Genomic DNA, 22,537 nt, shown 5'->3' with positions numbered 1-22,537 from the left:
CTCTTTCTGAGTCCATGAATGTACTCAGTTTTTTTCCCCAGAAATCAAAATCATATTTCTTCTATAAATAAACAAACATATCTACCCAATTCCTTGTCGCCCCTTGTTTTCCATCCATGTTGTAAAAGGTGCCCAAATACTCTCACCTTTTCTCCTGGCCCTTTTCCCTTTACATTTGTACAAAGCAATTTCCTGACGGCCAAGATATATTATCCTATACAGCCATTGAAAATATGTAGGTGGCTCATTATCCTTCCAAACTGTTGCTATCAATAAGCGTGCTATCACCATTGTTAAGAACACAAAATCCCGTTTCCTCAAAGTTACATTTAATCGAGCGTCAAAGCCTAGTAGCATCGCTACTGAGGTCATTTTAATCTCTCTATTAAATATTTAAAACAAACATATTTCAATACCCCCTTTTAACGGATTCAACTTTTCACATGAAAAAAACATATGTATGATGTCCATTGGGCCCCCCTGACATCTTGGGCATTTATCATTTGGCCTCTTCCCCCACCCAAATAATTTGGCAGGCATGTAATAAAGAATATACACAGTGTTATATTGCTGAGCTTTGAGGTTAGCTGCCATAAGTACCTTGTTCCCAATCGCTAATACCATATCTAGGTCTGTTTCCCCGTCTTCAAGCTTAGATTCTATTTTACCTATATCGTCTGGTATCTTTACTATTAGTACTTGGTAAAAATCCTTGATTTTACTGTCTGTGTTTTCCATCAGTTTCAGTATAGGAACCGGGTCCATATTGATAAGGCCTGTAGGAAGCCCTCTAATTCGATTTTGGGGTTGTAGATATTTAAAACAGGAATTTTTATGTATACCAAATTTTTTAAATAACTCTAGGAAAGATTTCAGTACCGCATTTGAGTATAAATCTGCTAGTAATATAACCCCCGCCTGTTCCCATTTCCGAGCCATTCCATCAAACACTGTTAGTGCCAGAAAGTCGAAGTGCCAGAGTGAGGTGTATTTATTATATCTACTAACTTTGCAGGAATTCTATACTAAGTTTTATCGCTCAGAAGAAAGGGCAGCTGATGAATATGACGAAAGAGCAAATGTACATCCCCTTTTACCACGATTAGATCCTGAGGCCGTTTTAGAACTGGAAAGCGAAATAACCAAAGAAGAAGTTCAGGAGGCAGTGGCATCTCTTGCATTAGGGAAAGCTACAGGCCCTGATAAAATCCCCCTCGAGATTTATTGACTACTGTTGCCTCAAATACTTCCTATCATACAAGATTTATTTGTTAGTATTCAATATAGAGGGATTCCACCCATCTCGGGGCAGGACACGGATGTGGTTGTCTTTTTAAAAAAAGGTAAATCTCCTGAAGTACGTTGGGGGTGCACCGTTTACAAAGTCTAAAAAGCCAAAGTAGTATTGTAAAGTCACGTCTTTATTAGAAAACAATTGTTCCGTCTTTAAAAAACATTCAGAACACGATATCAGCCAACGCATTTTGCTCTCAAGCTGAGAGCTTCCTCAGGGCTGAAAACAAAGATAAAATATAACAAGATATAAATAACACGTACAGACGAACCGAATGCAAACAAACACGAACATGACACCAAGACCATAACAATAAAATCTGACAACATTGCCACAAAAAGAATATGCATATAACAACGTTTGACCAACTTAATACATGGATATAAAACACACAAACAACATTTTTTACAGTGTACATTGTAACTGTAAAAATGTCAGTAAATGTGTTGTTTAGTGTAGAAAACCAGAGAGGAGCATAACACACACATAGGTAATCTAACATAAATCAAAATCAGCACATATTTAAGTTAATATTCCTTAGCCAATCGCCTGTTTGGAACCTGCTTTTTAATTTAGCTATTTATAAAATACAAAACAAATCTCATTGAGCAAGAACCCATGCATGGACTCAAGAAAAGGGGGAAAATAAAACAGAGGCACTAGCAGGGAAGAAGTCATGAGAGATGTGAAAACATGGCAAATGAGAAACAAGACTCCAAAGGCCAGGCTAGAAGAGCAAGTCAGTATAAGAAAGTCGTATATGAAGAGGTATATAAAAAATGTGTGACACCAGTGAAAGTATCCTATACCTTCCTATTAGTCCAAAAAGTAACTGGAGAAAAGCGATTCCCCAAACTGTGATGTTGGAAGGCATAATTGCTTACAAAAGTAGTACCACTTGGTCTGTTTGAGGTTCAAGTCCTTAGAGCAGTATTATGATACAGTTATATCAGTCAGGCATCAAGCAGAAGTTGGGCAGCAGTCGACAAAATAGTCCTAATTCATGTAAAAAAGAATATACATAAAGGGGCAATAAAGACAAATAGTCAAAGCCCAAATATACAAAAAAGAGAGAGAGGAGTTTATAAGAACCATTAGAACTCAAACGAACCTGAATGTTTCAGTAACATGTTCCCTTCCCAATAATAAGAAAGAACAATAGGTAGGCTGCCTCCTAGTTCTACACACCTAGTGTACATGACAAACAAAAAGGAGTATAAACAGTTAATATTTGTTGACGTGTCCTGACCATAGGACAAGCCACAACAACCACAACATTCGTAAATTACCAGACGAAGAATTAGCTAACACACATACAGTAACAACGTGATAACACTACAGATGGACACCACACAAGTTGTAGTATAAAAAAAGTATTTTTTTATAGACTTAACACAAGACCACAAACTACAAAAATCCACAATACTGTACTTTAGAAATGGCAGAATTACCTTAGTTCTCTTAAGATGTAAAATGCGACACTTTGAGTACCTTGGGATGCGTAACGCTATACAACGAAAGTGTTGCAAGGAAGGTGATGCGTCGGTTTCTTATACGCAAGAACAGTGATGTGTCGGGTCCCTACTGATGCGTGGGGGATGCTTTGGTTCTTCTCAGCGTGGGGAGGTGATGCATTGGTTTCTTCCTGCGCTTCCGTGACAATGCGACCAGCAACGCTGTGATGCGATGAAGAACCAGTGCAATTAATAAAAATGCCATCTTCTCCTTGATGCGACATAATGCTTGCATGTCCGACGGCAGTGTGGTGACTCAACAATTCTTCTGAGCCACGACACACCCTGCGACGTGCTTTCCGTTGATACGGCGGCGTCTGGTGTGACGTCGATCTTCTTCTCCGGCGATACGAGGCGCTTCAGGAAGGATGCGACAGCTGCAGCGGCAAAACGCTTTCTCAGCGATGCGATGACTGGGGCTGCGACACGCTTCTACGATGATGCAACAGCTTCTGGTGCGACGGCGATCCTCTTCTCCGGCGATGCGAGGCGCTTTTGCGTTGTGAAGAGACAGAGGCAGTTCGGCGACAGGCTTCTTTGTGAGTCGCGCTTCCAGCTCCTTGCAACAAGCAGTCCCTCAGAAAGCCCTGCACAACTGCAGGCACTTCCAAAGAACTCTTGGAGAGCTGGTGGGTGAAGTGTGTTGTCCCTGAGACTTCAGCAGGAGGCAAGCTCTATCTCAAGCCCTTGGAGATACTTCACAAGTTGAATGAAAGTAGCACAAAGTCCTTTCTCCTCTCTTTGGCATTCAGGCAACCACTGCAGGCCAATCCCTCACGCTTAGGGATAGACTCTCCTCAGACTCTCTGGTTCCTCACCTCAGCAAAAGTTTCTTCTTGTTTCCCAGAAGTGATCTAAAGTTCTGGGGTCTGGGCCCCATCTTTTATACTAATTTTCCCTTTGTTCTCTGAAGGCAGGGAGGCTTTTGCCTAGTCCAAACCAGTTCTGGTCAGTTATGGAGCACTTTGTTGACAAGACTCCTTCTTTCCTTTCACAGTGCAGGCCAGAGACATCAGACGCACCACCGGAGGTGGAGCCAGCATTGTGGAGGGAAGGAACAGCTCTATTTAGGTCCCAGGTGCAACTCCTCCCTCCCATCTGCATGCAGATCTCTCTATTCAGCCCTGTGCTGACTCACCCTGTCTCCTGGAATCTCCCAGCCCCTGTCACTCAAACTCCAGAAAAGGAATACACAACCTTGCGGAGGCAGGCTTTGATGGTAAGGCAAGAAAATACCTTCTTTCTAAAAGTGGTATTTTCAAACACAGAATATTAAAACCAACTTCACTAAAAGATGTATTTTATCATTCAGAGTTCAGGCGTACTAAACCTGTATTTCTACCCAGTTCCCTGAGTCAGTTAGGATTATAAGATGGTCTACTTTGTACCTACAATGCACCCTGCCCTTGGGCCTACCATAGGGGTGACTAATATGCGGTAAAGCGAAGGTTTAGATACTGGCAAGTGGGTGCACTTGCCCAGTCAACATGGCAGTACCAGACTGCACACAGGCTCTGCAATGGCAGACCTGAGACACACGTTTACAGGCTGCTTCTGTGGGTGGCCCAGCCAGTGCTGTATGCCCACCAGCAGCATTTGATTTACAAGCCCTGGGCACACTCAGTGCACTGTACTAGGGTCTGACAAGTAAACTAAATCAGCCAATCATGGAATCACTAATCCATACTGGCCAGGCTGGCGGAGGCAATCCGCCCAACACTGTTTCCCAAATTCCCCCCGCCATATTAGTATGGCAGGGGGGACCGCGGCGGACGGAAAGACCGTCCGCCGCTGTTCCGCCCCGGTCGCCTTGCGACCGCGGCGGAAAGGGCATAACATGGTGGCGGTGTCCAATGGACACTGCCAGCCATATTATGATGCATGCAAATAGGTGCCTTTCCGCGGCGGCAATGCCGCCACGAAAAGGCAGGCGGTCTTTGCTTTGGGGGACCCCTGCGGGCCCCCTGGTGAAGGCCGAGGTGGGTGTGCACAGGGGGGGGGTAACTATGGTACCCCCCTTCATTTGCATATACAAAGCGGCAGGCCCCGCGCGGTGCCTGCCGCTTTGTATATGCAAATGCGTAAATGCATTTTTAGCATTGTGGCGGGCGGTGCAGAGTGTACCGCCCGCCACAATGCTAAAAATGAAGGATGTGCCCGCCACTGTGGCGGGCACATCCTAATTCCCCCAACTGGACCCCCGCCCTTATGGCCGGTGGTCCAGGATACCGATAGGGTGGCGGGCGGTTCGCCCGTCATCCTAATGAGGCCCTTAGTGTATATTTGGGTGAATGATTGGGGTGTGGATTTAAAGATCCCATCCATCACCCAAATATCACTACTCTCCAACTTAACAAGATTAATGGGTGTGCTAAAGATTAGTAATCATTTAAGAGGGTTTTTGTTGTCATGTAAAATAAAGGGTTAATTAGTAATGGTTATAGAAAGTTCAGGTGGAATGTTAATGTCAGAAAAAGTTTGTTGTGTTACTCATAGGGGGTTACTTTCCTGTTTTTCACCCTGAATAATTCTGCATAGGTTGGGATTGTGGGCATACAACTTGCTACATGTGATAGAATGTGTTGTGAAACCTCCCTCAAAACTGAGCCACAGGGTTCATTGGAGGTGAATGCAAGTGCTTTAATTTCATTGATATTTTCTCAAACCTCTATCTCCAATGCAGAGACAGAGTGGTTATGCTCTGTGATTCTTTCAACAGAGTCACCAAGAGTAACCACTCTGTCTAATCAATGGTATGAGTAATATTGCACACACCTACAATGACAATTGGGTACAGTTAGTCTCTCCTTACAATAAATGTACCCAATGTGACTTAATAGTCTGTTTCCTCTGCTGGACTTGATGTATTTGGCTTGTTTATTGAATGCCATTACCTGCCATTACCTGCAAAAAATTGCTAAAGAGAAAAACATATTTTATAATTCATTTGTAGTGTTGATGTTTTCCTACTTAAAAAAAATATGTTAGTGAAAATTTAATGCACAATATTTTCCAGCTTACCGTTTTGAGTGTTTTCGTTTGTAAATTCAGAAAGTTCTGATGTCCTTTGTGGATCGATTTGTGTTCCGAGGCTGTGGTTCAATTTTGGTCTTTTCCTTGTTTTGTTGGTTCTGAAAAGAATTATTAATAAATACCAATTATTTGTAATAGTTTTTTTTAATGTTCTATTATCCTGCAACTTAGAAGATTAGTGGTTTCAATGTTTGCACCCTTAAAAGTTTGGCTTGCTTTTTTCTGACATTTTGCTTTTGTTGGACAGTTTTACTTTTGTGGGAGAACTTAAAACATTATTTAAAAAAACATGTGGCTAAAACTTTACCTTGTAACCATGGTTTACTTCTGAGGGGTTGTACTTTATTTAACTTTATGTTTTAGGGTGTTTTATGTATTCTTAAAGGAATATTCAGTTTTCCTAAAAGACTGGAAAAAATAGATGTTGTCAAAGAGCTTGTGCACTTCTAACCTGCAAATAAGAAAAACATTGAGATTGGTATTACCTTGCTTTCTTGTTTGTTTGCTTTGAAAATTGTGGAGTGTTGTTAATTTGGGCTGGAGGGTGTGTCCTCCTCTGTTGTTGTAGTTTATCCTTTATTCTGTGGAGAAGACTTTGGGGTCCATTAGGATGACGGGCGGACTTTGTCCGCCCGCCACCCTGTCATGTAAAGGGACCGCCCGCCATAAGGGGTCCCGTGGGTGCTATTAAGATGCGCCCACAACAGTGGCGGGTGCATCCTGCATCCATAACATTGTGGCGGGCGGTGCACTCAGCACCGCCCGCCAAAATGTTAGGGAGGCATGTCATGCATTTCCATGCACAACATGGCAGGCACCGTGCGGTGCCTGACATGTTGTTCATGGAACTGCAGGGGGTACCATAGGTACCCCCATGTGCACCCCCCACCTCCCCGGAGTCCTTGGGGGCCCGCATTGCCCCAACGGAAAGGCATTAAAAATTGCCTATCTTAATATGGCTGGCGGTGTCTGATAGATACTGCCACCATATAAACCCTTTTCCGCCCTGACGCAAGGCGACCGGGGCGGAAAAGCGGCGTATGGTCTTTCCGTCCGCCGCGGACCCCCCAGCCATACTAATATGGCGGGCTGTCATTCAGGCGGGGATGGTGGGCGGATCACCCCCGCCAGGCTGGCGGTGGCTACCACCGGCTTGGCGGGGGTGATCCGCCCGCCATCCTAATGGGCCCCTTACTGTTTAGTAAATGTTTTATTGTTTGTATTTCACATATTTCACATTGTAAGCTAATATAACTGTTCTAGTAATTATCATCTTTATTTTGCATAATACAACTTTCCACTCATCCCATTCCAACATTTTCCATGAGGACAGCATAGGTCGGAGTAGGAATAGTAAAAGTGCCCCCTCCACTATCCAGCTCTTTACCTGAGTCCAACACCTGTCAGTGTTGGAATAGTACATTTGCACCCACCACCATCCAGCTCTTTCCCTGAGGCAAACACAGGTCGGAGTTGGAATGATAAATTTGCCCCCACGACCATCTAGTTCTTTCCCTGTGGCAAACACATGTCGGAGTTGGAATAGTAAATTTCCCCCACCTGCATCTAGCACTTTCCCTGAGGGCAGCACATGTTGGAGTTGGAGTAGTACATTTGCCCCCTCCACTATCCAGCTCTTTCCCTAAGGCACACACAGGTCGTAGTGGGAATAGTAAATTTTACGCCCCCATCTTCCAGCACTTTACCTGAGGCACACACATGTCAGAGTAGGAATAGTAAATTTTCCCCCACCATCATCCCACACTTTCACTGAGGCACACAGAGGTCAGAGTAGCAATAGTAAATTTGCCCCCCCACGCCATCCAGCTCTTTCCCTGAGGCAAACACAGGTCAGAGTAGGAATAGTAAATTTGCCCCACCTGCATCTAGCACTTTCCCTGAGGTCAGCACATGTTGGAGTTGGAGTAGTGCATTTGCCCCTCCACTATCCAGCTCTTTCCTTGAGGCACACACAGGCCGTAGTGGGAATAGTACATTTGACACCACCATCTTCCAGCACTTTCCCTAAGGCACACACATATCAGAGTAGGATTATTACATTTCACCCACCACCATCCCACACTTTCTCTGAGGCACACACAGGTCAGAGTAGCAATAGTAAATTTGCCCCCACCACCATCCCACACTTTCCTTAAGGCGAGCACCTGCTGGAGTTGGAATAGTAAATACCCCTCCAAAAAATCCAGCTCTTTTCTGAGGCATACACAGGTCGGATTTGGAATAGTAAATTATCCCCCAGCAACATCCAACACTTTCCCTGAGGCAAACTCAATTTTGAGAATGAATAGTAATTTTACCCCCACAATCATCCAACACTATCTCTGAGGCCAGTACAGGTCGGAGTCGGAATAGTAAATTTGCCCCCCACTCTTATCCAGCTTTTTCTTTGAGGTAAACACAGCAGTTATCTCTTTAACAATTTATTTCCAGCTGTCTTTTAAAAAAAGATTCTTTTTTATTTGAATATATATATTATTTGAAAAAAGCTTACTTTTATCTATTTCTCCTAAAATTAAGACTTTTTTGTTACTTACTTAGGTTTTTGTTTGCTGGGTAGTATCTGTTTTAATTTTCTTGCTGTGTTTGAAATTCAGCAAGTGCTGTAAAACAATTTTTATAAATATTTGTAAATATTTCTGAATTATGTGTTAATATTGTGTACTTTAAATAATTAAATTGTACACTTACTTGTCTCAGTAGATGGCACTGTTTGGCTTATAGTTCAAATGTGCATACATCCAACTGAATGCATCCCTGTATGAGGCACTCCTTAAGGTTAAAAAAACTGTTTGGCTTATCCAATTCTCAATTGTTTTCTGGTTTGCAAAATTAGTGTGGTTACCTTGGAAGTCAGTTTACCACTGTGTTCAAAATGATGGACGTCTGCTGTTATGCACTTTTTTGATGGTTAACAATAATTTAAATGAAAATATGTTTAAAAAACAGTTTTTCAGCGTGTTTCAGATGCTGAGAGAAAGTCTCATTATTTTGTTAACTTTAAAAATGTTCCCAAAAACATTTATTCTTGAAATTTCTGCCATTTTGGCAAGTTGGGGGTTTAGGGGCATTCATAAAAATACTTGATAGCCTTTCGTTTTTTCAATGTTCGAAATGGTGGCTTTAAAATCTCGCTTTTGCTCTGTTGATAGTATGTAAAAGGTATCTTTTAAAAAAAACCTTTTGTTTACATTTTAATATTACTAAACGGGTATTAAATAGGATCGGGACATTCCAAAGTATACAAATATTGATTTTAATGCCTGAGTATTTTTTTAAATACCCCTGAATTAATACACTCCCTGACCCAAAACCCTATTTCCCTTGCATTCTGTTCCAGGGGTTAGTTATACTTTTTTTTTAAGGTAAATATTAAAAAACAATTAAATTAAAATATGCGTAGTAATAGTATGCATAGTAATAGTATGCATTGTAATGGTTTGATTTGTAAAGGTAGTTTTAGTGTATTCCTATTATCATGCGATGTAATGGTATGCATTGTAAAATCATGTGATGTAATGGTAGTTGTGTTGTAAAAACCGCATTGTAAAACCACGCGTTGTAATGGTTTGCATTGTATCATCATATGTTCAATTTATATGTGGAAGAGAGGAATTAAACAGGTAGCGAATGCTATTACAACATAGATACATTTAGGCAAGAGTTGTGCTTACTATTGGACTTCTTGCACAAGACACTAAGGGGATCATTATGATGGCGGGCAGATCGCCACTGCCCGGTCGGCGGTGGCGATTTGCCTGCCATCACAAAACAATTTCCCCCCCACCATATTACTATGGCAGGGGGTACCGCGGCAGACGGAAAGTCCGTCTGTAGCTTTTCTGCCGGTCGGCAATCGTCATGATTGTTGGCAGGGCTGAAAAAGCCCATAATATGGTGGCTGTGCCGCACCACCATCCATATTATGATGGTTGCGGTGGGCATGTCTTCCCATGGCTGAGACTCCGCCGTGGAAAGGCATGCAGTAAATGACTTTGGGGACCCGTTGCAGGCCCCCGGGGTGAGGGGCTGCACTGAGGGGGTACCTATAGTATCCCTGACATTGCCATGCACAAGGTGGCAGCACTGTGCTGTGCCTGCCATGTTGTGGAATGGCAATGCACAACTTGGGATTTTAACATTGCATATGGTGCTGCAGGCAGCAGCACCGTCCTCAATGTTAATGTACCAGGATGCACCCGCCAGTGTGGCGGGCAATTCCTAATAGGGCAGGCGGGACCGTTGCACCTATGTCAGGCGGTCCCAGCTCTGCAAGGATGACCTAAAAGGACCCATATTTTCCTATTCTGTTCTTTGCATGCAGGAAACACATAGGACTACATTAAAACGTACCTTTTTCACTGGGTATGCCGTGGGACGTGTGTCTTTTGTCTTCTCCTGTTTCCCCTCTTACCCCATCTCACATTTTTTTCCTTTGACCTTGTTGGGAATACTTGGTGGGTGAGGGAAGTTGGGACTTTGCTTTGTGACATGCATATCGTTCTTGCAGAAACAACAGGTGAGACCTTACACTTTGCTGCTCTTGAGAAGGGACATCATTTTCTAGTTATTGTTGATCAATACTGCCATTTCTATTGGTGTAAAGAACTTTCATCCAGTACACATGAAAAGGTAATTCAAAAACTAAATGGCATCTTTGCGACATGGGATGTACTTGCAGTACTAAAGTATGACAATGGTGCACCTTTCAAAAGTCGTTCAAAGACATTCTTGATCACCTCATTGTAAAGCATCAAAGAAGCACTGCTCTTTGACCTCAGGCTAATGGCCTGGCAGAACAGTTCCTGAGTACCCTAAAGAAAGCTGTTCAGTGTGCTGCATTGGAGAAGCTCGACCTCAAAGCTATTTTAAATACTACTCTTGAAGCTTGCCATTTGACCACTCACTCACCAACAGGGAAAAGGCCTGCTACTCTTAGGTTTGGAGGACCCATGATGACCAAGCTACCTGTTTGTACTATTCTCAAATCTAAGACTGAGGTAGACATTCACACTACCTACTTTGGTCACAAATTACGATGAAAATGTATGCTGACCGATGATGTCATGCAAAGTGCATCACTTTTACAAGAGGAGATCGAGTGCTGGGTAGACAATACAGAAGAAGGAAATCTGATGCTCGTTTTGAGGTTGAACCCTTTACTATCACCTACAACAAAGGACACATGGTGACAGCTCAGCATCCAGAGAAGTCTCTTATCAGAAATTCCTCTTATATTCAACATCACTCACAAAACATTGATGTCAGTGTAGAGACGGGGCATAATAAACTGTTGATGACTCTAGATCTGCTGATAATTCCACCTCACCTATACAGATCACAAACACTTCGACTGCCAGTTCCCGGTTTCCAGTGATCCGATCAGGACGTCTGATTCAGGCACCCTGACGTTTAATTTAGGAACTGTAATGGCTTGTGCATTTATTCATGTATTTAATCATATAGTTATTTATGTGTTTATTTATCTATTTTTGGAAGTTGTGATTTTTTATTGAACAAGGGGGGAGATGTAGTGTCTTCTCATAAAAGAACGTGCAACTCTTTTGATTCCCACTGTATACCGTAGGCCTGTGATGGAAGCGTTGGAGGGATGAGTTGATGTAGGCTTAAAATGTTGAGTTCTGACTTACATGCAGCGGAATAAAATACCTCTCCATGTGTGGTGTACTTATTGGTGAGTGCCTAGGCTGGCAGGATGCTACACGCAGGTAAAACAAAAATGTATGCCCACAAACTTCTACAAACTGGTTATGTTTTCAGTGTGATTATTACATTTGCTCACCATAGAGGCATACATTTGTTTTTAAAGTGGAACTTTGGGGTGGCATTAGTAAATATCACCATCTTTAGAGTCAATCTTTTTTTCTGAAAGTGGCTAAGTGGCTAAGTTTAGGTTGGTAATCTGAATCAAGAGAGTCTGAGCATGTCCTCAATGTTGCTAGGTTTGGAGTGGAAATAGTAATCACCCCCACCCCAAGAGGCCATCACTTTCCTTAAAATGGATGAGTATTGAGTAGGAATAGTAAATAGTTTGCCCTCCCCAGTGACCAACATTTTCCTCAAAGTGGTTAAGTTAGCACTAGTGGACAGTCCTCGGCATTAAGATCTGCTATGCCCTGGTCAGAAAACAGCTCCCAGGAGCCTAACAGACCAATCTGCCAGATGCCACTACAACAGCACTGGCATGTGGGGAGCCTGTTTGTCATATCTTCCAGGCTGCGACTTGGACATCAGTGAATATATTCACAAAGCACTATTTACTGCCTTAACAGCAAGGTGCAACAATAGAGCCACTTTGCTCACTGAGCCCTGCATGATCTTTTGGTCTGAGTTCCCTCCAAAAACCCTCCACCTACAGGCAGTAATGCTTTGGTATCTATTGTAAATCTGAGGAACCTGTTGTCAGTAGTATCCACCAGAAGAAAGTTTAACTTACTTTTTTGCAATGCCCTTCATTGTGCATACTTCATCTAACCACAGATTACTGCTTTTCCATTTCCCATTTCTGGAGAGTGACCTCTTTAACATTAAATAAAGGTCGCAACTTAGAGATCATCAGAATGTCACCAACAATTGTTCCAGCTCCACACATTATGGAACACAAAGGGAAATAGACAAAGAACTGATGTAAACACGCAAGAGTGGCAGTTAAATACAGTTCTGGTGCCATATGGAGGTAACACAGAGCCGCAGAACTCTACCTGCCAGTGCAGTGAAGCACTACTTTTGAAGTTCTTCGGATCCAGTTTGGCCTCAGGCGAGATTCTAAAGCTGGGGAATCTGCAGTTAGGGTATCTGCCAAAAAGAGTGTTACAAATAATTAGCTCTTTTATTTATCAGTATTTTTAATACATATTTACTTTCATTTGTCTAATATTACTTATGTGTTTTTTTATTATCATTAACTATTTTGCTATTCCTTTCTAATGGAAAGAAGGTTTTTTTTAGTTCTGTTAATCTGCCACTTTTTTTTACTGCTGACTATATTTTGTAGTCTTTCTTCAGTTTTGCAGTTAGGCTGCTGATTTCTGGCATGGTGGTTCCTTGCTGCAGTGTAGGTAAAAACATGTTTTAACTAACTTCTAAGGTTCTTTGGTGATTGTGAGGTACAGTATTAGTTAGATAAGATTCTATAGGCTAGTATACTGTTGCGTTTTTTGTTAGTTTAAGGCCGTGTCAAGATTTTGTATTGGGTTTGTACTAGGCCTAATTGAGTAGTATTATTTATGCAATTGTAGTTGAACTGCCTATGTATTCATTGTATATTTTATGATAATTAAACCATTAAGTGCTACGCACGTTCAGCGGACTTCGCATGCACTACAGCGCGGAACGTTCAGTGCAGCGGAGGGGTTAATAATCATTTTTGTATGTGGGTTTTCTTTGTTATGACAGTTGGATTATATATTTGGGATGGTGCAATGAGCTAAAAAACGGTGTTGGATCTAGCCCTGATCTCTTGACTGGGTGAGAGTACTCTGCTTAATTCAGAGACTCTGTCCATCACCACCCCTTGTTGTAAATAATTTTGTCCACCCTAAGCGTGGAAGGGTATACTCAGATGTGAGTCCCTTGCTCATTGCACCATCAGGATTCAAGCAAGCCGGGCCGAAGACGGCTGTAATGCCAGAAACCGGTCCCCGGAAGCTTGTTTCCTTCCCAGTGTAAGAATTGGCTTTTGTAGTCTGGTCTGCCCTGTTCCCATGATGCACTGGGCCAGGGACAGACTAATTTGCATACAGCCAGGTTCTGAAACTGGGATGGTGCAATGAGCTAAAAAACGGTGTTGGATCTAGCCCTGATCTCTTGACTGGGTGAGAGTACTCTGCTTAATTCAGAGACTCTGTCCATCACCACCCCTTGTTGTAAATAATTTTGTCCACCCTAAGCGTGGAAGGGTATACTCAGATGTGAGTCCCTTGCTCATTGCACCATCAGGATTCAAGCAAGCCGGGCCGAAGACGGCTGTAATGCCAGAAACCGGTCCCCGGAAGCTTGTTTCCTTCCCAGTGTAAGAATTGGCTTTTGTAGTCTGGTCTGCCCTGTTCCCATGATGCACTGGGCCAGGGACAGACTAATTTGCATACAGCCAGGTTCTGAAACTGGGATGGTGCAATGAGCTAAAAAACGGTGTTGGATCTAGCCCTGATCTCTTGACTGGGTGAGAGTACTCTGCTTAATTCAGAGACTCTGTCCATCACCACCCCTTGTTGTAAATAATTTTGTCCACCCTAAGCGTGGAAGGGTATACTCAGATGTGAGTCCCTTGCTCATTGCACCATCAGGATTCAAGCAAGCCGGGCCGAAGACGGCTGTAATGCCAGAAACCGGTCCCCGGAAGCTTGTTTCCTTCCCAGTGTAAGAATTGGCTTTTGTAGTCTGGTCTGCCCTGTTCCCATGATGCACTGGGCCAGGGACAGACTAATTTGCATACAGCCAGGTTCTGAAACTGGGATGGTGCAATGAGCTAAAAAACGGTGTTGGATCTAGCCCTGATCTCTTGACTGGGTTAGAGTACTCTGCTTAATTCAGAGACTCTGTCCATCACCACCCCTTGTTGTAAATAATTTTGTCCACCCTAAGCGTGGAAGGGTATACTCAGATGTGAGTCCCTTGCTCATTGCACCATCAGGATTCAAGCAAGCCGGGCCGAAGACGGCTGTAATGCCAGAAACCGGTCCCCGGAAGCTTGTTTCCTTCCCAGTGTAAGAATTGGCTTTTGTAGTCTGGTCTGCCCTGTTCCCATGATGCACTGGGCCAGGGACAGACTAATTTGCATACAGCCAGGTTCTGAAACTGGGATGGTGCAATGAGCTAAAAAACGGTGTTGGATCTAGCCCTGATCTCTTGACTGGGTGAGAGTACTCTGCTTAATTCAGAGACTCTGTCCATCACCACCCCTTGTTGTAAATAATTTTGTCCACCCTAAGCGTGGAAGGGTATACTCAGATGTGAGTCCCTTGCTCATTGCACCATCAGGATTCAAGCAAGCCGGGCCGAAGACGGCTGTAATGCCAGAAACCGGTCCCCGGAAGCTTGTTTCCTTCCCAGTGTAAGAATTGGCTTTTGTAGTCTGGTCTGCCCTGTTCCCATGATGCACTGGGCCAGGGACAGACTAATTTGCATACAGCCAGGTTCTGAAACTGGGATGGTGCAATGAGCTAAAAAACGGTGTTGGATCTAGCCCTGATCTCTTGACTGGGTGAGAGTACTCTGCTTAATTCAGAGACTCTGTCCATCACCACCCCTTGTTGTAAATAATTTTGTCCACCCTAAGCGTGGAAGGGTATACTCAGATGTGAGTCCCTTGCTCATTGCACCATCAGGATTCAAGCAAGCCGGGCCGAAGACGGCTGTAATGCCAGAAACCGGTCCCCGGAAGCTTGTTTCCTTCCCAGTGTAAGAATTGGCTTTTGTAGTCTGGTCTGCCCTGTTCCCATGATGCACTGGGCCAGGGACAGACTAATTTGCATACAGCCAGGTTCTGAAACTGGGATGGTGCAATGAGCTAAAAAACGGTGTTGGATCTAGCCCTGATCTCTTGACTGGGTGAGAGTACTCTGCTTAATTCAGAGACTCTGTCCATCACCACCCCTTGTTGTAAATAATTTTGTCCACCCTAAGCGTGGAAGGGTATACTCAGATGTGAGTCCCTTGCTCATTGCACCATCAGGATTCAAGCAAGCCGGGCCGAAGACGGCTGTAATGCCAGAAACCGGTCCCCGGAAGCTTGTTTCCTTCCCAGTGTAAGAATTGGCTTTTGTAGTCTGGTCTGCCCTGTTCCCATGATGCACTGGGCCAGGGACAGACTAATTTGCATACAGCCAGGTTCTGAAACTGGGATGGTGCAATGAGCTAAAAAACGGTGTTGGATCTAGCCCTGATCTCTTGACTGGGTTAGAGTACTCTGCTTAATTCAGAGACTCTGTCCATCACCACCCCTTGTTGTAAATAATTTTGTCCACCCTAAGCGTGGAAGGGTATACTCAGATGTGAGTCCCTTGCTCATTGCACCATCAGGATTCAAGCAAGCCGGGCCGAAGACGGCTGTAATGCCAGAAACCGGTCCCCGGAAGCTTGTTTCCTTCCCAGTGTAAGAATTGGCTTTTGTAGTCTGGTCTGCCCTGTTCCCATGATGCACTGGGCCAGGGACAGACTAATTTGCATACAGCCAGGTTCTGAAACTGGGATGGTGCAATGAGCTAAAAAACGGTGTTGGATCTAGCCCTGATCTCTTGACTGGGTGAGAGTACTCTGCTTAATTCAGAGACTCTGTCCATCACCACCCCTTGTTGTAAATAATGACTATATTTTGTAGTCTTTCTTCAGTTTTGCAGTTAGGCTGCTGATTTCTGGCATGGTGGTTCCTTGCTGCAGTGTAGGTAAAAACATGTTTTAACTAACTTCTAAGGTTCTTTGGTGATTGTGAGGTACAGTATTAGTTAGATAAGATTCTATAGGCTAGTATACTGTTGCGTTTTTTGTTAGTTTAAGGCCGTGTCAAGATTTTGTATTGGGTTTGTACTAGGCCTAATTGAGTAGTATTATTTATGCAATTGTAGTTGAACTGCCTATGTATTCATTGTATATTTTATGATAATTAAACCATTAAGTGCTACGCACGTTCAGCGGACTTCGCATGCACTACAGCGCGGAACGTTCAGTGCAGCGGAGGGGTTAATAATCATTTTTGTATGTGGGTTTTCTTTGTTATGACAGTTGGATTATATATTTTCCATTTTCAGAATTTGTTAATGATATGAATACATAATTTTTGAGACCGTAGATGTGTTTTTTTTAAATTGAGGAAATAGTCTGTTTTTCATAGCAATTGTTTACATTATTTAGCCTTGATTTGTTTGTTTTAAACATTTCTAGTGATCTGAATTTTGCAGGGTATTGATGGATGTGAGATGGTTTTAGTGTATGGATTTTAAGATTTTTATAATGCATTATATGCATTGTTTGGTATATGTTTAATACATTGTTTTGGAGGGGTAAGATTTTGACTTTCAGTTTCTTCATCTTTAGAACAAGGACGTCTGCTATTAAATAGGGTGTGCTTACTATTTGCGTGTATGAATTTTCCTTTTTTTTTGCATTACTTTGTCCTATTATGTAAGATTTGAAGGAAATGTCCATTGTTTACATCATTTTTGTGTAGATGTTTGGCTTTGTGCTTATTTGGTATTGTTATGTTCTAGTATTTTTAGTTTGTAGCTGCGTGTTATTTCATACTTTGTTTTTTACCAATTAAAATATTTATCATTTCTTTTTATCATTATAATTTTTGTCATTTTTTTTCACTGCAAATGGTATTATCTTAATGTGCAATACAATATTCCCTTATTTTTAAAATAGTTATACTTTTTATTCAGAGTGATACAAATAAAGGGATAATTTTTTATAATTTATAAAAATATTTTTTGAGTTATGTGTGTGTGTGTGATTTGGCTAACTCAAGCTTTTGTAAATAAGAGTACTTTGCTCTGTAGCATTTCATTATGTTTTTTGGATACTTTTTGTTTTAGGTGAGTTAGGGATTGGGTTATTCTCAAATTTCTGTAGTATTATTCTCTTTTTAGTATTTTCAATGACTTGATACAGTGCTGAGATTCTCCTCCCAAGTGTTTTTAGGAAGGAATAATATGACCCTCCCAATCCATTGTTTGTTTTGGCAGCTTCTGATACTGCGCTATCATATGCCTTTCATCATGGTAGCTGAATCTTGGGCTGGCCTCTGTGTCCTTATTGGTCCATCTTAGTGGTGTTCAATGTATGTGTTGGTCGGAAAGGTGATTCATTTAGTATATCTTAATGCTTTTTAGCCTCCATGAGAACCACATAAGCTAAACAAACTAACATTTTAATTTCATATGCAAATTCTGGTTATGTGGCTTAATCTATGATTAAAGTAGATTTTTGTACGTGCCTTCATATTGAGTGTTTATAATTATAGTAGCACCCTTGTATGGATGTGTTTGGGCAGTTGTATGATTATGTCTGGCTCAAAGTTGATAATAATTTTTGAGGGGATGTAATTATTTGCTTTTTTACTATTGTGAGGAGTTTATTATATGTTGCACTCTTTATTTCAAAGTAGGGCATATATTAATGGGACATTTGTTTTGCAGTATTGCCCATATATTGTATACATTTGTGAGAAAGATGGTGGACAAGATTTACATGTCCCATCTATCATCCAGTTTTGCCACTGTGTTACAGTCAGTATGTTCTTTATTTTAATTGTCATGTACTATACATTCATTGCTCATATGTGTTTGTTTGTTGTTGTCTGATATTTCCATTTATTTGAATGATCTTAGTTCTCTTGTGTTGCCTTTAAGTTGTGCAGAATAATGCTCGCCAGCTGTTATATGCAGCAGTTTTGTTACCTGGCCGGGAAGACATTTTCTTTCTGATTGCATGGTGGAATTTTCTTTCAGTTAAATCAACATGAAGACAACAGGATCAATGAGATACTCCTGCAAACGAGCTGGTGAGTGAAAGCAAGATTTGTGTCCCCTATTATGATTTCTGGTTGCTAGGAAGCCTCCCAGTGCAATTTTTAACACTCACGCTCACGGGAAAAAGGCAACTTCTCAAGTAGATTTTCTACTTAAGAAGCAGAAAAATCAACTCGAAATAGTTTTTTGAGTAGGTTCATGTAGTTTTTGTAGCATAAAAAGCATTTTATTAGTTACTAATTTATTTCAATAGGAAGGAAATACCACAGAGACTCTAACGTCCTCTTCCTATCCATCCCTTGATCACATTTTATTTGGATTTCAAGGGGGAATGATCATTTTCTTTTTTGACTGCAATTCCTGCTACTTATACTATTGGATTTTAAGGATTTTTCTGTGGAAAATAAAATAGATTAAATACTTTTGGATATGTTTGCTGTTAAAAGGTGGCACAAAGGTTTGTCCGAGCTAATGAAGAAGAATATGAGTTGGTCCAGAGCTTAATCCTTCACTTGGCTGTTAATTGAAGGCTGCAAAGAGAGTTTGTGTCCTCCAAAGAGTAAATATGTGCCATAATACTTGATGCACAGTACAAAAAAACATACTGGCCACTTTCATTCATTTTTTACAAAAGGGATGTTTAACTTCACAAGACTTCGATTGTCGATTAAGCAAGAGACCTGGAAGAACATCTGGAAGTTAAAAACCAGTGCCCGGGCAGAAGTTTGGGCATGCAGCCTTCAACTTCCAGAGAGTGGTCCACAACTATCTAGATGACTCATACGCGGTCTACCTGGATCAAAACCAATTGGTCTATTGGTATGGGAAGATGCAACCATGGCCAGAGATCATAACACTGGCAATATTGTATCTGGCATGTCTGGTAGCCAGTACATATTTTGAGCATGTTTTCAGTGCAGCTGGTATAGTTTTCACAGTCAGAAGGAGCAGTCTCTCCATGATTAAAATGCACAACAACTTGCTACCACAAGATTAAACTGTTCCTGAAAGCACAGAAGGAGGATGAGGGCAGTTGGTCTCACTCAAGTGTGTTAACAGATGAAATTCTGTGCGAACACCCTGAGTTTGATGACAAACTCTTCTTCCCTGACTAAGTAGCCTACTGCAGAATTTATATAAATATGTCAAACTATTTCTTTTTTAAAATAGGGAGAAGAACATTTATATATTTGGGTATACACCCGTTACGACGCAACTTTTACTCCGCACTACCATTACAACGCGGGCATTACAACGCATGGCATTACAACGCATTGCGCTGGGGGGCGCTCTAGGATAAGAGGTAAGTTTAATTTACTATCCAACACCTTCCCTAGGGTCCACGGGGACTGGAGTTAGAATAGTAAATTATACTTACCACTATCCAGCACCCCAAAGCGCTATGCGTTGTAACGGTATTCGTTGTAAATACCGCGTTGTAATGGTACGCGGAGTAAAAGTATGCGTTGTAACGTCATACATCCATATATTTGGTGTCTGGCTTTCAATGCCCCATATAGTCACATCACATGTATGAAGTGGATCAATGTGCACACAAGAAGCCTCTATTTGCTTGAAGGACATGAAGCAGATGATGGCTTCCATCCCTATCCTTAGCTGGACTGCCAATAAAGATTATCATTAATTATACAATACTCTCCTTGTGTATTACTTCCATGGGATAAGAGATGTAATAGACAAATATGATTGATGCTCAGAACAGGTAACTTGATTTATAATGCTTGGGGGATGATTCTGCCTAAATGCTTGTCTTTCTTTCACACTATAATTACTTACAAAGTTCTTTCATATACTACTTTTTTTTCAGGGTCTTCTGAGACCAGTGATTTTAGTTACCAAAATTACACAAAATCCTCAAATTCATTTGCTCTTCTTGTTCATCAGCACTGCAGGTCTATCTCATTTGGGTTGGAATTAGGACGGAAGTCAGAACGGTACTACCACAACAGCCAGGAAATTAGAGACAATGTGTATCTACTTCAATGGGAAACAACATGACTCAGAGACTAAGAGGCCCAATGTCAAACTCGAATTAAGTTACTGTGGTATGAGGGGCTGTTACCGAGCCTTGGATAGAGGCGCAGAGGGGTTGATTGAGTAATGTTACCAACACATTTAAAGATCATGAATAGCTGAGTCCGTGTAGAGAAGTAAAAAATGTTGTTAAAATGAAATGTTTGTTTATACATTGGTGATATCGAATTCTAATTATTGCTAAATTGTCATTTACAGTTTCCCCTGACGAAGGGCCTCTTTAGGCCCGAAATGCATTGGGTTTGAATAAACTGCTACACCTGAATTTTGGCTTATGTCGTGTTCTTGATGAAAGGTTCGGATGGCCAAGCAGGAACATTAGAAACTTTGAAAATTGTCGGAATTCCTTGCATGCGGATTGGAAAATGTTTGAATATAAGAGTGGTGGAAAAATGGAGTGAATAATAGACGGTTTAAAAAATGATTTAGTAATGAAGAAAATTATGAAAATACACTGCAAAGTTCAAATTCGCTGTGCCAGAGGTTAGGGGTAAAAGGTTACCCTAAGTGTTGGAGTTCAGTTGAAAACAAGTGGCTGTTGGGCTGGGCACGGTCCCACTGAGCACGCCACGTCTTAAAGGACTTTAAAAAAATCCTGGAGGAACTGTGAAAAGAAGGTGTCATGACCCATCTATAAATATTGGGCTGTTACTGGACACATGTCATATGATGGACACATACAGCTAAATGGTATTGGCATTTGTGGGATTGATAGCAAGGTAAATGCAGATACTTGTCTGGGATTGGTGGAGAGATTGTTCTCAATTCCCTGTTAAATGCACATGACTGCACCAGCCTATGCTCTGCCCTCTTGATCCTCATTCACCATAAAGGTTACCTGCCCTTAACTTCACAACATCTGCTTTTTTGTACTCCACGTACCTTCTCTTCTTCTACTTGAATGCTCCATTACACTCCAGCTTGGACAGGTTCAGCCCTGTACCCAAGACGGAAATTCCGAAAAGCAGAATGTGGATGCAATATCCAATTGGGCATTTTTATATACAAGATCACTTTTCTTCTCTTAACAATAACAATTTTTAGCACTGTGTGGGTCCTCCCAGTTAGATAACTTGGTACTCTGGGGTTGAAGGACTGTTTGTATTTGGTAACTGAACTGTCTTCGTCCTTGCAAAACAGATGTGATGATGATGTGCTGCTCATCAACCTGATGAATGATGTGTTTGTTTTTGTTTCACTTTTCTCCAGCTCCCCCTTCACCATCCATTCTTGAAAACTCTAACCTTCTTTCCCCAGGTTGTTATCTCTATTTAGTTGATTTATAATGTATTACATTAATGGATCACCCACATGGGGGACGGATGTGTTTAAGGTAATGCCAACTGTGAACAGGATCTTTTAACTACACAATAGCCCAACGCCAGCCTTACTACTCACCCAGGCATGAAGGGGACATAATCATAGTGCAGAGTAGTTGAACAATGTTTCTCCAAGGATAGGTAGTACTAGTGTACACTATAGCCTGATTCACAAATGTAAAGTTATGCTAACTTTACGAGTAGAAACTTCTTTTAAACTAACAGCAGTTACTTACTTCTCACACATTTACTACTTTTAAAGTTACATATGGAAATGTTACTAATCATAAACCTACACTGCAATAGTTTAGTAACAATAAAGTGTAATTTTACCATTGTGAATGTGGCCTTTTGTTGCTCACAAATCTGTGTAACATTGCGTAATCTTATCCTGAGTCCTGACTCGAGGTTTCTTTAAGTTTAGTTTTATTAGTTTAAATAAACTAAATATAAGCTCCCCAGATTGCTTGTAAGTTTTTGCTTGCCTGAGTTTTTCGTCATGGTGATCTTATATTATCCACTAACCCTGTGTTTTCTTTCAGTATAGTTGCCTGTGATGAAATATTTCCCGAATAATCCTACAGCTGGAGTTCATTTTGCAAGCATCATTCAAAATAGGTGGGACCTCATTATTGTGATGTCTTTCCTGTTAGCACTACCACCAGCATGAAGAAGACAATTTTGAAAACTCTTCAAAGGGATTTGTGAAGATTGAGAGAAGTAGGAGATATTGCTCAATCTAGTTAAGTAAAAACTAGTTAAGGATTTAGTACTGAAGTTTTTTTAGATGAAGAAGAGATTGAAATTTTCGTGTAT

The sequence above is a fragment of the Lissotriton helveticus genome, chromosome 12 (assembly GCF_964261635.1).
Source record: "Lissotriton helveticus chromosome 12, aLisHel1.1, whole genome shotgun sequence".
Classification (NCBI taxonomy): domain Eukaryota; kingdom Metazoa; phylum Chordata; class Amphibia; order Caudata; family Salamandridae; genus Lissotriton; species Lissotriton helveticus.
The sequence above is the reverse complement of the archived record's forward strand: the minus strand, read 5'-3'. Positions refer to the sequence as shown.